The sequence below is a fragment of the Otolemur garnettii genome, unplaced genomic scaffold, assembly GCF_000181295.1.
Source record: "Otolemur garnettii isolate 467f Iridium unplaced genomic scaffold, OtoGar3 scaffold00056, whole genome shotgun sequence".
Lineage (NCBI taxonomy): Eukaryota > Metazoa > Chordata > Mammalia > Primates > Galagidae > Otolemur > Otolemur garnettii.
In genome coordinates, this window is record NW_003852451.1 from 11,698,952 (window position 1) to 11,708,030 (window position 9,079).

A 9,079-nucleotide genomic window follows, 5' to 3' on the forward strand; every position below is an offset into this window, starting at 1 on the left:
TCATTTTTCATTTATCTCCTTTCCTTGCTTGAGTGTTTTGATCCTTTTACTTTACTTGTCTTATTTTCTCTCTCCTGCCTTGATTCAGATGATTATTTTTTCCACATTATAGAAAAATGGAAAGCTGTCATTCTGCTTATTATGATTTCAATTCTATTTTAAACTTTACATTTTCTAGATGTCTCCAAAATTTTATTTAACTTTTTGTTGTCTCCACTCATTGGATGTCTTCCATACACTGTGCAAGTTCTTCAATTAGTAACATGTCACCATCTCTCCCTATGTTTGTGCCCAGATCTTGTCACTTGCTGATTTAATTTGCTTCTCAACTTTCTGTATTTGGGTTATTGCCTGGAGACAATTTCTGGGCATTTTTTTAAATCTAGATTTCCAGGATGGCAAAACTGAAACACTAAATAAAACTTCCATCCGATTGTTTTTCATAAAAATAATTTTTACTCCAATATATACAGTTAATTTTGTCTCATTTCTGGGAAGAAATAGAGACCTTATTTGGGGATAAAAAAATGGAAAATGTAAATTGTGAATATAAACTAATTTGGCTCCAGCTTTTTTTAACTCAATACCTGAACTTTGGAAACAATTATGACATTGCCAGTGTAACCATAGGAGAAAATCAGTACTTAGGTCTGATTATTTATAGTGAACAGTCTTTTGAATGTATTTTTGAAAATTATTAGCTCCACACATTCAGTTTTACAAAAAAACCCAAAACCTTTCTACTTCTACAACTTTACTTTTCTTTGTTTTTATTTTTCTAACATCATGTGTATCTTAATCAAAGCAATATGGGTAAAGAATTTTTAAAAAATAATTAGAGGCTTATAAAGAAAAGAAGTACCTCTTGGGCCATATCTCTCAGCCTTGGGCTTTAGAGCTAATATTCTTCAAAATATTTGCCTTGTTTCTTCTGAATTTTAATACCATATTCTAAATAACATGCATATGCTGCCAGTACTTGATTTTTAAAAATTTTTTTTAAGTTCAGACTTTAGCTGTTTTTGACATTATGCAAAGTATAGAGCTAGCATTCCCACACAACCCTCACATACTCTCAGTTACTCTCTGTTCATATAATGTCTTTATAACATTATTCACAAAAGAGCTAGACACATTTTTTATCTTCTATGATGCTTTGTTTTCCCTATAATTGATAATTACCTTGATTTTTCACTTGATCTCTCTTCAATATAGTCATTCATTTTCCCTCAAACCATCCTAAGTAACTAAAATATTTCTTCAAGCACATCAAATATTGTATAAGTTTCATTTTTTTTTCCTCTTGGAGCTCTCTGTCCTATTCTTACAGCCCTCTGGCCAACTTCATTTTGGAATCCTATTATTGCCATTTAACCTCATCTTAAGAATCTCCTTTATTGTTCTCCTGAATTAAATTTTCTGTAAGTTTTTACTCTTCAGTTGTTAGTTAGCTTCTTCTGAAAAGAATGTCCATTCGCCTACTTAGGTGATATATATCAGAATTCTAGCAATAGATAAAGAAAAAAAGAACTGATTTTCAGCTGATCTTCACTTCTGTCAAACTCTCTCGATTAAAGAAAAGCACAGGGCCAGCTCATAGTCAAGGTGAAGGAACTACACAGGAGTCTGAATGCTAACAATTGTGGTTCTTTGATGGCTGCCAGTATGACAAACTTTTTCATGAAGCCCTGAGGTTCCAGGCCTGCTTAGTGCGTGAAGGTCCATCCAGTTTCCATCTTCTAATGAGTTGTTAATTTCTCTTTTCTAGTGTTTTCTCTTTCCTCATTTCTTTTGTCCCTTTTCTTTCTTGTACTGTAATTTTATTGAGGGTTCTGGAAGGAGTGGTGATAAATGTGGCTGCTTCGTTCACTGTTTTTTAGCCAGATCCCTCCTTGCCATTACATTTAATTAATTAATTAATTAATTAAGTTTTTGAGACACAGTCTCACTCTTTTGCTCTGGATAGAGTGTTCATCATCATAACTCACAGCAACCAACATCAAACTCTTGGTCTTGAGCAATCCTATTGCCTTAGCCTCTGAGAATGCTAGGATTACAGGCATGAGCCACTGCACCTGGCCCTCCCAACCATTTAAAAAAGGTCTCCTTCAACTACCTTCCTAATTCAATTGCACTTATTTGAAACTTGTATATTAAGATGTCACAAATAACCGTGGCCACAAATAACTATGCCTGATATGATTAGATTATTACTCTCAGTGCTTTTGGCCTATGGGTGATTTTGTGGTTATATTATGACAGAAATATTGCTTATTAAAAAGTGACTGTTAATTAGATTTTTTATGTCTGAAAAAATTCTATTCGTTAGTTAGTAGCCTGAAATGATATGAAATTTCTTATTTTCAATTTTGTTTCTGTTTTCTGAAGATGGCAGAATGAATACACGTAATGGTAGGATAAACTCCATTGGAGTGGACCTGGACCCAAAGGGGAAACAGACCTTCAAATCCATTGTATATGCACTGATAAAGTGTCAACTTAACCAGGGGTCCTCAATCTTTTTAAACGGGGCCAGTTCACTGTCCCTCAGACCATTGGAGCGCTGGACTGCAGGCCCCAGGATGAGTTGGCTGCTAAGCATGACAGGCAAGGGTGGCAAAAACACCCAGCAGGTTGGATAAATGTCCTTGGTGGGCTGCATGTGGCCTGTGGGCCATAGTTTGAGGATGCCTGATAGGAAGACAGTGGAAGATAAGTGAAAAAAATAAGAGGTTTGACCTTGAACTTCCCATATTAGAATTCATATTTGCCTAAAATTGATATAATTAAAAGTGCCAAAACCATGTGCTTGTTGTGTTGATTAAATGAGATAGTACCTGTGATTAAACATCTCAAAGTATAAATATTCTAGAATACTTTATTCCAGAAAGTATAAAGATGTATCCCAAGAATATCTTAGATAAATATGCAAATATCATCATAGTAGGATGTTCACTGAAACATTTATAATAGTAAAAGTAATAAAACAACCAAAATGTTCATTAATAAGGTATTAGTAACAAATTATAATCCATTCATATGATGAAGCAGTATGCCAGATTTTAAAATGAGGTAGATCTGTCCTTTCAGGAATATAGCATAGTGGTTAAGAGTATAAATTCGGAGCCTAACTACCTGGATTGGGTTTGCATTCTGGTCAGCTACTTACTAACTGCATAACCATTTTGCAGGTTACTTAAGCTTCTGTGTGCTTCAGTTTCCTCTTCTATAAAATATGGATAATAGTAGTAACTAATTCATGGGTAAAGGATTGAGAACATTGGCTGACATACTATAGTAACTGCTATATAAATGTTTTCTATCATTTATTGAGCATAGATTTTTCAGATAGGAATTATCTATACACACACATATATATTCTTATACATAAGTTGCAGAAATGCTTTGGTCATTTGGTCTGATTTACTTCTTTAAATTGTGTTGCATTTATTAACATGTTTAAGTGTCAGTTGTAGTACCATGTTCAGTAAAGCATAAGCATATGACAAGAGGCAAACAACGGGAAACACAGTCTGGGAGCAATAAAAGGCTCCTTATTCCAGAAAACCATTGACTCCATAAACATTTTCTTAGAGCAGATGCTCAGTAATACATCTCACCTTTAGGAAGAGAAAAATATGAATTTATTCATAAGGCACATTGCCAACATAGAAATATCCCTGAATAAATTCATGGGTAGGTTGCTTGAATTTGTATTACCATAATAAAATATGGGAAAATATAAAATCTACTTCAGTGATCTGACTCACAGCTAGAGAACTGTAGACAAATGTCTACTTATTTCCATGTTCATGGAAAGGTTGTTTAATGGCCCTTGCCTTCAATATATGCTTGGCTTCTCACTTGTAAATGCACTAGACACACATTAACACTGAATGTTACATTTCTTTAAAGATCAAGTTTTATGGTTTTCAAAAACGTTACCTAATTTTATCCATACAACAATCAACAACACCGAGAATTAATGAGGATTTGTGTTTTTTTCCCCTTTTTACAGATATACAGATAAGGGAACAAGTGATTTTATCTAAAATCACCTGTGGTAAAGAGATCAATCTAATAAAAAGTGAACCTGAGACTAATCCTGAGTTGCTGAATTCAGATCTAGTGGTATCTCATTCATTTATTTATTCACTCATTATAGTAATATAGTCCTTATTCTCTACCAGTAGTATTCTTTGTAAAGTTCTGTCCTAACTGTAACTTAAAGAAATAGAAGGCAGCCCTTACCACTTACTCTCTGTTAGTTTGATTAGGGAAACAAAAGACAAGATGGCGAAAAAAGAAAGTATTATATATAACAATGGAAATTGTTATTGTGAGCTTGTGATCATCTGTGAAGACCTAATGAAGGGGAATGACTATATGCTCTTCTGGAAATAATTATGAGCTTTGAGGGTATTTGTGAAGGCTGAGAGAAGGTGGCAAGCAGCAATAGCAGTGGCAAAGATCTGTAGCAGGGCTCACGATAAACTGGCCCCTGTTGAGAGGATCAGGAGGTGGAAGCAAGTAGTGATGGGAGCACTTCTAGATTAGGAAGAGGAGGCTGGTGATATGCAGCTTCATAGGTCAGGCTGAGCCATTTCACCATGACTTTCTAAGCAGGAGAGAGTCATCACAGATACCAGGAAGAGACATGAAATGGGGAAAGTTTTAGGAAGATGAGTTTTCTAACAGTGTAAGATAAATTGGAATAAGCTAAACTAAAGGGGAGGACTTGTAAGGAGGAATCTGACATTCCCACTTATAAGTGCACTGTATGTGTGAAATAGGCAAGCATTAAACCCACAGAAGCGCAGGCAGCATTTTGCCGTAGAGGGATTATTTTCTTTCTCACCCACCCTAGTTAACTCTAACTAAGTGGAGGACTGACAGTAGACAAGACAAAAATATAAAGAAAAAATTTCTGGGTATAACAGAGAATCAGCTTTCAAGTTGCGCTCTCCTCAAAAAAATATTTTCTCTATTTAAAATTGCTAGTTCTGGAAACCTTCACTTACATTACGAAAGTAATATTATATGAAGTACTCATGGATAAGTTTTTGAAGGCAATGATGGCTTGAATTCACACTGATGGTGAACAATACATCAGAATTTTAAGAATGTTCGTGCATTTGGGTTAAATATTATTTAATTTACTGGCCCAGAAAGACCTAAAACTATAGACAGTTGAAATTTATGTAGTTGAGGCAAAAGGTTTTTGTACTTAAATTGCAGATGTTAACGCTAAGGGAACTATCCTGTTTAAATTATCTGCCCTGGTACTTGGATATGTATAGACTGACGTGTAGCCATGAGAGATGTCATTAGGAAGGATCCTGAGCAAAATTCCGAAGGAAGAGAAGAATTCAGACTGAGGAAAATGGGAGAGTATACACTTCCATTTTCTAACTGTCTTACATAACAGTGGCTGATATTTACACTTGATCTTAGCCAAAAGGCCAAGAAGCGATACAGTGGCTGATATTTAATGCAAAATCTACATGGTAGTTGTACTTATATAGTGGCTAATGATGATAATAATGATGATATTCCATTTACATCCATATACATTGCTTGTTTTCATAGATATCCTGTATGTTATGTATGACTATCCTCAATTTACATTACACTGCCTCCTCTACTGATTCAATGATAAGACTGAATACTGTAGGTAAATTGTTCTCCTTAAAAGAGTATCCAAAGAGGAACTAGTTTGGGGAATATTTTGAGGGGTCCTTATAGATGAATAATGACAGCAACAATGTAGAAAAGATATCCTTGCAAAGAAGGGGCCAGCATGGCTAAATAACTGCCTGGATATGACGGTCAAAACAAAAGAGTTACGCAGATGAAAGTTAAACACAAAGCATTATAAACCTGGTGAATGCTGGTATCCTTTCAAGCAACAGAAATGACCAATTCGAGGCTAAACATATAAGCTTCATATCTGAGATGTTAGAGTTGATGTAAATGTGAAATACCCAAGCAGAGGTGGTCTGTCAGCAGCTAGTATGTGTGGTCTCTGTGTGTGTGGAACTTGCATAAGCAGTAAGATAAGAAAAACATCAATTAAAAATACCACCATAGGGGCAGCGCCTTTGGCTCAAAGGAGTAGGGCGCTGGCCTCATATCCTGGAAGTGGTGGGTTCAAACCCAGCCCCGGCCAAAAACTGCAAAAAAAAAAAAAAAAAAAATATATATATATACCACCATAAAATTCAATGTAAGATGTTGTGAGTGAAAATGAGAATTAAAGAGCTGAAAGCATAGATCTACTACACACAGTATGAAGAAAGAGAGCAATAATACAGGAGCAACTGTAGACATGAGCAGGAGGTAAGGTTGCCATATTTAACAAAAATACAAGATGCACAGTTAAATTTGAATTTCAGATCAACAAGGATTTTTTAGTATGGGGCATGTCCCAAATATTGCATGGGCTAGAATTACACTGAAAAAAAAAGTGTTGTTTATCTGAAATTCAAATTTATTTAACTGAGCCTCCTGTATTTCATCTGGCAAATCATATCATTTTGACATGATAACATATCAAATGCTGCAGGGATGTCAAAGGGTCATGAGAAACATTTATTCAATAGTCTTCTCCCTGTACATGAAAGATTAGGTTTTCAAGAAGCTTACTTTAGTAGAAAATTGTCACAAAGAATAGGGTTTTATGTCCTGTATTTTGGATGATTTAGGAATGACATAGTAAGCCATATGCCACTTAGAGTAGACAAACTCAGATATGTCTTGCAGATATTTTCCTGTTTATTGATTATAGAATGATCTCAGGGTTCACACATACTTGTTGATAAAGATTGCTATCCTTTAATGTATTTATTTCATAAATATATCAATGAAATTGGTTTATTATACATCCTAAATAAAACTGTCTCTAAAAATACAATATCACATTAGCAATACTAACCACCAGTCAACAAGATTGCAGGGATGTGAAGTTCTTTTTTTAACTATAACAAGTTTGAAATTTTGACTTCAAGGTGTTGGCTTTAATTGTGATTTATCATTAAAATATATATAATGGATTCATATTTAGTAATGAATCTTTGAATTCATCCACTACTCTCACTGGCAAGAGTGGTCACCTTCAAAAATGATAGGAAAAAAATTCAAGGAGTATAATATATGTTGATTATTGATCATTAATTAATCCACAAGGCCAAAGACCATTTGCAGCTCAATAATATTCCAATCAATTATATCAACATTTTTTCTAAATTAATTCTTGGCTCATATACGTTAGCTGCAATGAGGTGATAAATATTATCCTTAAAATGCCAGGAAACAGAGTTCATAAGCTTGTCATTAAGAAATGCACCTGTTTATTAAAAGTTTTGCTTTCATGGAATAAATGTAAATAATAAACCACCCATAAGTGATATCTGAGATTCTGAGATTCTGCAATGCACACAAAACATTTAATATACTCACAAATGAAGGATAAACTATTAGTTAGACTTTATACACTTGCAAAATGGAAATATTTTATCTTTAAGAAGGCTATTTTAATCTAATTGAAGCTCAAAAACCAATTAGAAAAACATTGAAGGCAACCAGTTTTCCCAAAGAAAGGCTAGACATATCTGGACTTACCTTAACATCCTTTAGAGATAAGTCATTTCAGTAACAGGAGAAACTTAACCTATTTTTTACTATTTTATTTGTTTCCTTAGGCAATGTATGTTTCCCATTAGAGACTCCATTTTCTTACCTATAAGATAGTCATAATAACATTAATCTCTCTCACAATTTTGTATAAAGATTAAATGAAATAATACATATAATTTATGGAACATTTTTAACAAATGAGAGGATGAGCAAAGTAGAAGATAAAATACTTACATGAAATAAGAGCGTAACAAAATCTAAAAACAAAGTCAGCAGAATATTGTTCATAAAAATAAATATTGTGACAAGTTAACTAAAATATTAGTACATTAGAAGGCATCCATTATTAGAATTTCCTATTAACGAATGCCATGTCATACATAGTGTCTACTCCACATGGAGATGTCCTTGCCTCTTGTCAAGGAAAGATGTGGCTATTTTATTTATTTATTTATTTATTTTTATTGTTGGGGATTCATTGACAGTATGAAGAACCAGGTTACATTTATTGCATTTGTTAGGTAAAGTCCCTCTTATAATTGTGTCCTGCCCCCAAAAGTTGTGTCACATACCATGACCCCCCACTACTCTCCCTCCTTCCCTCTCACTGCTCTTCCCTTCCCCCCTACCTCCTTCCTTCTCTCTGGTCTTCCCTACCTCCACCCCATTTCCTCTTTCCCTCTCTCTACTCTCCCCTTCCCCCACATCCCTCCCTCCTTCCCTAATTCTGCTCGCCCCTTCCCGCACCCCCCACTGTGTACTAGGTCATTAATTGTCCTCATATCAGAATGGAGTACATAGGATTCTTGCTTCTCCATTCTTGTGATGCTTTACTAAGAAGAATGTGTTCCACTTCCATCCAGGTTAATACAAAAGATGTAAAGTCTCCATCTTTTTAATGGCTGAATAGTATTCCATGGTATACATATACCACAGTTTGTTAATCCATTCCTGGGTTGGTGGGCATTTAGGCTATTTCCACATTTTGGAAATTGTAAATTGAGTTGTGATAAACAGTCTAGTGCAAGTGTTTTTAAGGTAAAAGGATTTTTTTTTTCTTCTGGGTAGATGCCTAGTAATGAGATTGCAGGATCAAATGAGAGGTCTAGTTTGAGTTCTTTGAGGGTTCTCCATACTTCCTTCCAGAAAGTGTGTATTAGTTTGCATCACACCAGCAGTGTAAAAATGTTCCTTTCTTTCCACATCCATACCAACATCTGCAGTTTTGAGGTTTTGTGATGTGGGCCATTCTCGGTGGGGTTAGATGATATCTCAGGGTGGTATTGATTTGGGGTAGATTCTCCAACAATTAGGGATGATGAGAATTTTTTCATATGTTTGCTAGCCATTTGTCTGTCTTCTTTAGAGAAAGTTCTATTCATCACTCTTGCCCATTGGTATATGGGATTGTTGGCTTTTTCATGTGTATTAATTTGAGTTTTCT

The 9,079-nt window shown here is 34.7% G+C and overlaps 1 pseudogene; it reads right to left on the reverse strand.

The window, feature by feature from the left end:
* Positions 1–5,332: 5,332 nt before the first annotated feature.
* LOC111726205 lies at positions 5,333–5,474 on the reverse strand (annotated as a pseudogene).
* Positions 5,475–9,079: the final 3,605 nt, after the last annotated feature.